Source organism: Adiantum capillus-veneris, chromosome 18 (assembly GCF_014529385.1).
Source record: "Adiantum capillus-veneris isolate H3 chromosome 18, ASM1452938v2, whole genome shotgun sequence".
Taxonomy (NCBI): Eukaryota; Viridiplantae; Streptophyta; class Polypodiopsida; order Polypodiales; family Pteridaceae; genus Adiantum; species Adiantum capillus-veneris.
Window position 1 is genome coordinate 1,331,462 of NC_140948.1, and position 6,156 is coordinate 1,337,617.

Below are 6,156 nucleotides of genomic sequence, written 5' to 3' on the forward strand. Positions count from 1 at the left end.
TACATCCATGGGATGGTTTGCCCATCATCACTTTTAGCTTGAAACGCCATCGCGGCTTGAATGTTGTCTTTTAAGCCATGGTCACGCGAGGTTTAGTTGTCCGTAGATCAACCAACAGCCTCCCCAATCTCTCATCGGTTTCGTACGCCAACTGTGCCTATTGAGGCATAGTCACAAAAAACTCCCGTTCAACGCTTGCTCTTCTGCCTACGCCTTGCCCTTTCTCTCTCTACCTGCTTCTGTTGACGGTGGACGCTTTGTGTTGCTGTCAGTAAACTGTCGAGGCTTAGTGAGAACTAAGCCTTGTGTGACCATGCCCTTAGGATCAAGTTGGGTGACGAGGCTATGCGGGCCTCAAACACATGTCCAAGAGGTCCCTCTCGAGCCATCTCAGGCAACTTTGGACAATCTTGAAAAATCTCAGGCAACTTTGGATTTTTACCTGAGCTGCTTTGACAATGCAACACTCATCTTCAATGTGTGAGAGCCAAGTCACGTTGATTCCCACTTCCTTCTTCGTGAGGGAAATTGTATGTTCTAGATAGTTGATCTATGCCAATGGAAACTATCTGTTATAGATTTTTACCTGAGCTACTTTGACAATGCAGCACTCATCTTCAATGTGTGAGAATCAAGTCGCATTGTTTCCCACTTGCTTCTTCATAAGTTGATTTGGGTGTCTTCATCCAGTTCCTTCCTTGATAGTGACGAAGGTCCACTTTGTTGTGAAGCTTGGTTGATTGACGACGGTGCTTGTCATTTCCACTAAATAGATTTGCCAATCCTCACTACTCCATGGAGAGTAGGTGCTTGTTGAAGTAGGTCCTTGGGCTTAATCGTCGAGTGATGCCTAAAACTTTAAAATATTTGGCCCTTGAACTTTCCTTTCTAAAGCACTTACTTGGGTGCACTTGTAGACCTATTGTCTTGATTAAGCCTTACATGCAGTTGAAGTAAGGTATATTCGAAAGTCCTCTTCTAGACTTATTGAGTGACAACCACCCCGATACAGACCAAATAGATAAAGTCCTTCTGATTTACTCTTTACCATACATATAAATTGTAATGGAAATGGCCTATTAACTTTGAGAGTAGCGAAAATTAGAGAAAGCACTTTTGTGACATAAACATAGCTGATGGTAGCAACATAAATATAGCATTTGTTAACTTGGCATGAACAATACTCTTGCAAGAGAGAGAGTTTAGAGAACATGACAACATTTGAGGACCGGATTTATGTGGAGCCGCGGTCCCCCCTCCAATAGGCATTTGTATTATAGTTTATCCCATTAAGAGAGACTTGGTACAACACAATATTTGTGTTCCTTGTGACCTAGGTGATGCAATGGAGATGGAAAGCTTCATGCATCACGAGCATAACATAAACTTTGTGGAAAGCATTAACTATCCCAAGCCTCAGTCCCAAGGCCTCAAACACCTTTAAAGGTGGAGAGAGCTAGCGGGGAATGAGGGTAGGGAAATGAAAGAAGAAACATTTCATAGGAGAAAGAATTAGTTCCTCACTTATCATCACTCTTCTTGATAGCATACATAATATCATAGTAATGAAGATGGAGAAGATGGCAAGCTTAAGCATTGAAGCATGGCTCTTGGTTGGATTTGCATTCCATAGGCAAGAGTGTTGGTGTAGGCTCTCAACTTCTCTACTAGTTTGGAGAAGGAGATGGAGCTCTTGCACTTTGCACTTCACACAATGAGAGTGTGTGTGAGTGTGTGTGGGAGAGTATATCCCCCAAGATGGCACCCTTCTTGCTTTAGTCGACCCCCCCTTGTAGCTCTGGCTTGAAGCTCATTGGACCCCTCTAGGCCTAGCCAATCACAAGCAAGAGGCATATCAAGCAAGCATGCTAGTCTTGGGACAAGTTTCCCCCTTTCCCCTTTGAGAGAGAGGACTTGATAAATGCAAAAACAATTAATTAAATTAACTAATTTATCATTGGACCCCTTGAGAGGCCAACCAATAGGCTTTAGACACGCCATGAGGGCAACATGAGGAGGAGCTTGACAAGTGTCCCTTTTGCTTTCTTTGTACCAAGCTTGCCTTGTGTGAGGGTGTGTGTGTTCTCTCTCATCCCCCTAGCTTTAGGGCTCGCCCTCTCTCTTGTAGGGATAGGATTTGACTTTTTGGACACCTTACCTCCAAGCACCTTAGTTAGCAAGCATGACAAAGCACCTCAAGCCTGGGTAGTGTTCCCACAAGCACCTCAGGCTCCCTAGTCAGCAAGCATGACAAGCACCTCAAGCACGACAAGCATCTCAAGCACCTTAGTCATCAAGCACGACAAGAACCTCAAGCTTGGTCCAGGTTCCCACCTCATGCTCAGCCCTAGCTTACCTAAGGTCAAAGGACTTTTTAACACTAACCTTTGGAGGTCTTGAATGAAGCTAACCCTAAGGTCTTTAAACTCCATTATCTAGCATTGCTCTTTGACAGACCATCTCTCATTTAGACCCCTTTTCTATTGGCCCCGTGTTGAGATAGATCTGAAAGATATTATATTTTATGACATTACTTCTCTCTTGAAATCATAGTTGTCCTCGACTATGAGGTAGAAGAGATAAAGCCTTAGTCATTAGCCAATCTTGCTTAGCGGGTAGAGGACCCCTTTTTACCCTACGACATCTTTCCAAGATGGATTAGTAATCCATTTGGTGATTGGGAGATATAGCTGCCGCAAGCATGTCTACTCTTTAGTCCATTTCATTCTCCCAAGTACGTGACAAATTCTACTTGGTGTTTGAGAGACGTCGTCATCACAAACATGATTATAAGCATGCATACTATTTAAATTTGTGCACAATGAAAAGAGAACTAGTCTTATAAGACAAAAACATTGGTCATTTAAAAGAAATTTGTACATTTGCTTACTCTAATGTAGCATTGTAAGCATTGACAAGGTCCATACTATCCTTAAGTTGTATTCCTTGCATCCATCTAGCATCTTCAAAAGGATAATTTTTGAACTTAATAAGATACCGTCGGATAATCTTACCATGTCGTAGTACCTTGTATTCATGCTGAAGGATAGCTTCAGGTTGTAGCACCTCTTCTTGGTCTTCAATTTTGGGAGGGTCTTCAATAATTGGTTCACTTGATGGCTTTCCTTTGTAGGGCTTAAGTAGGCTCCCATGAAAAGCATTTTTTATAAGCCAATGGTTGGGAAACTTGAGTTGATAAGCCATCTCATTAATGGGCTTCAAGATTTGGAAAGGACCATAGTATCTTTTAGCTAGTTTAGTGTAATACTTTTTATGGCCCGTAGGATTTTTGCTCGTCGTTTGCTTCAATCGATCCTTGGGAAACTTAAGTAAGACCCAATCATTTTCTTTGAACATTAAGGCCCTTTTGTGCTTGTCAGCGGAAGCTTTTTGCCTTTGTTGGAGAGATGGATATAGCCTCCTTAATCTTTTGAAAAGATTCTTGTAGATCATGACAGCGAAGATCTTCCCATGTACTTTAAGTAGTAAGGGACTTTTAGGTCTTCCCTCAATTATTTCAAAAGGTGCTTTTCCTGTAGACTCACAAGAAGCCACATTCCGAACTCTCCAAGGTGAATTTCTTGCAGCAAAAAGTGGGCGGTTTAATGGAAGAATTGAATACCATGAGAGACGAAATACGGGTTATCAAGGAAGATTAGGAGAAGAAGTCATGGGCCACGGTCATCTCCGCAGCACAAAAGAAAGTAGAGGAGGCCGAAAAATGGATTGAGGTCACCAAGAAAGGGAAAGGTAAGGAAGCTCCTTGTACACCCACTCTTATTAACATGACCCTCGAAGAGGAACAAAGAAGGAGGATGCCGACTCTACATGTGAGGGTAACCGGCCTCAAGGACATAAACAATGTGGAAAACGAGGTTACAATTCTCATATCTATGATGGGGGTAGACAAGCCTTCACACACAAAGGCATGGAGAGTGGGCAAGAAGAGTGATGGCCCGTGAGAATCTTCAAAAGAGAGAGCTCTCATACTACGCTTCCCCTCCTTGGAAGAGAAGAAATTTCTGAAAAAGAGGCCTACTCTCAAGAAGACATGTATTTTCCTCGGTGATGATCTCACTCTCTCACAGATTGCGCATATGAGAGAGGTAATGCTAGAGATTATGGTGGCGAGGGAGAAGGGAAATATGACCTTTTACAGAGATGGTCGGGTGGTGATTGTAGAGCGGCACTCTACATGACGATGTGAGACCTATGGGACCACACTGAAGATCAAGGACATTGTTTTCTTCTCAAAGACTCATCAGGCCCCTGGACAGCTTATGCCACATGTGGTGGGATACAGATAGGAGACAACCCAAATGACAGTCGCGAGATCTGAGCATGGGAGTAGAGGTTCAGGAGGAGTAGCAATTCTATTTATGGAGGATTTAAAACCACTGCTACATAATGTATGGAGAGATGATCATGCTAGATACATGTGGGTGAGGCTGAGAGCTGACACATGCCGATTTCTATACATTGCCATATGTTACTTCCCCCTAGTACGTCAATATATGCTGCGCCCAGAGGACGATCACTTTTCTCTATACTAGATGATGATATATGGGAGTTTTCTAGGGATGGTGATATCATCCTCGTAGGGACTTCAATACCTAAATGGGCAACTCTCAGACAAACAGTCTTCTACGACAATTCAGATGAGATGCTTAGAGAGCTGGATGTGGGTGACTTGGGACTTGACAAATGCTCACATGACAGAGAGCATACGGAGTATGGGAGATACCTCACGGAGATGAGGACCACACATGGGTTAGCCTTACTTAATGGCTTACAACGATTTCTTGGAGCAGTCGATTTCACATGCTTTCCACACAGACACGGGGCCAGTACAGTGGACTATGTTATGGCACAACCGAGCTTTATTCCTTGTCAGGATTTCATAGTGGGAGCCATACCAGTGGGCGTAGCAGTGGATCATGCTCTTTTGACATTGTCCGTTTCATTTCAATATAGTACATCCCAGACATCACGAGACAGGTCACTTACCCATTATACATTTACACCACAGACTGACTTGATTTATACAAAGGAGATCTATAGACATCTATGCATAGCTAGTCCTGGCCTCTCAGTAGAGGAGTGCACCACTTTACTGACTGAGACACTACATGGTGCAACATCAGCGACATTCTAGGAGCATCCCCCAGAATAGTTGGTATGATGTGGAGTGTAGAGAGATGAGAGCCAGCTTCAGAGAGATCTTCTTTTAGGAGTCATCAGTTACAGATAGTCTCGGATTGCTTCCCAACGCCTTGTGCAATGGAAGAAACGATCTTACTTGGCCCACATGGAGCAAGACTTGTATCAGTTGTTCTTGAGTAGAAACTCAGGAGAGGAATGTCGATTCTTTCATGAGCACTCCCTTCCTCCAGTGATTATTTCTCTTCATGTGTGGGGCCAATATGCGACATCATTATATACAGTTCCTGGACAGGACCCCCTTCCAGATCCTACAGAGCCATGCCCACCTACCAACACCTTCTTTACCACTAATATGGTAAAGAGAGCCACAGGATGAGGGCTAACAGGGCATATGATCATGATGGTCTAGAAGCATAGCAATTTATACACGCTAGAGATATGCTAGTAGAAGTTCTTGCAGTGTTGTTCAATCGTGCCATGTGTGAGGGTTTACTTGAGACTTGGAGGTTGTCTACTATTGTGCTTCTCTTCAAGGCAAGTGATCCTATAGAGCCTGGGAATTACCGTACTATTATGGTTGGGCACACATTGGCACGGTTGTATGCATTCATTCTTGAGGAGCAGTTGAGTAATTGGGTAGAGGGTGAGGGTGTACGAGCAAAGGTCCAGGCCAATTTTAGGAGGAGTTTCTCCACTCTTGATCATATTCTGATACTCAAAGCCATCATTGAGGAGGGCAGGTCACATGGGAGACATTTTTTTTATTGTAGCTTTGTGGATTTCTGCAAAGCATTTGACATGGTACCAAGAGCTCGATTGATGCACAAACAACAGGAGATGGGGGAGCCCAGAGTGTTGACTTGGGGGATTATCAAATCAGTGATGGGACATGTATGCACCCTAGAGGGGATATCTGATTTAGTTCACTCCACCATTGGGGTGAAACAGGGTTGCCTATTGTCTCCTACTCTATTTGGTATGTATGTTGATGAG